Consider the following 474-nt stretch of genomic DNA (forward strand, 5'->3'; position numbering starts at 1 on the left):
CCTTCACTATATCATATAATCCCCACACACAACTTTAGCCGCCAAGGCTAGTTCATGAATAATGTTTTGCCATGGTTTTCTCCTAGGTGTAAAACACTTGTTAGAACATTTTATCTGTTCATTTATTCATCTTTATCTCCATTTATTCATGAGAATGATTAGTGCCTTTATGTTCTCCATCTACCAACACAAGAAAAAGGAACGGCGAGACAGTTGGCATCAGAAAAGCGTATTAACTGCACCCGACTTCCCTGTGTTTCCTCTCACGGAATTCCACGAGTGCACAGAGACACTCAACTTTGAGACGAAACAACTAAACACTAAAGAAATTGAGCAACACCCCACCCCCCTCATTGTGCCCCAGCCTCCCCCTCCGAAATTCTGGAGCAATGACCATAAACAGGCGCAGCACACACTGCGCACCGTGTGATCCTCACAAACGGTTATGTGAAGAATTTACTCGAGCTCTGATTA

Source organism: Penaeus monodon, chromosome 25 (genome assembly GCF_015228065.2).
Source record: "Penaeus monodon isolate SGIC_2016 chromosome 25, NSTDA_Pmon_1, whole genome shotgun sequence".
In the NCBI taxonomy this organism is placed as follows: domain Eukaryota; kingdom Metazoa; phylum Arthropoda; class Malacostraca; order Decapoda; family Penaeidae; genus Penaeus; species Penaeus monodon.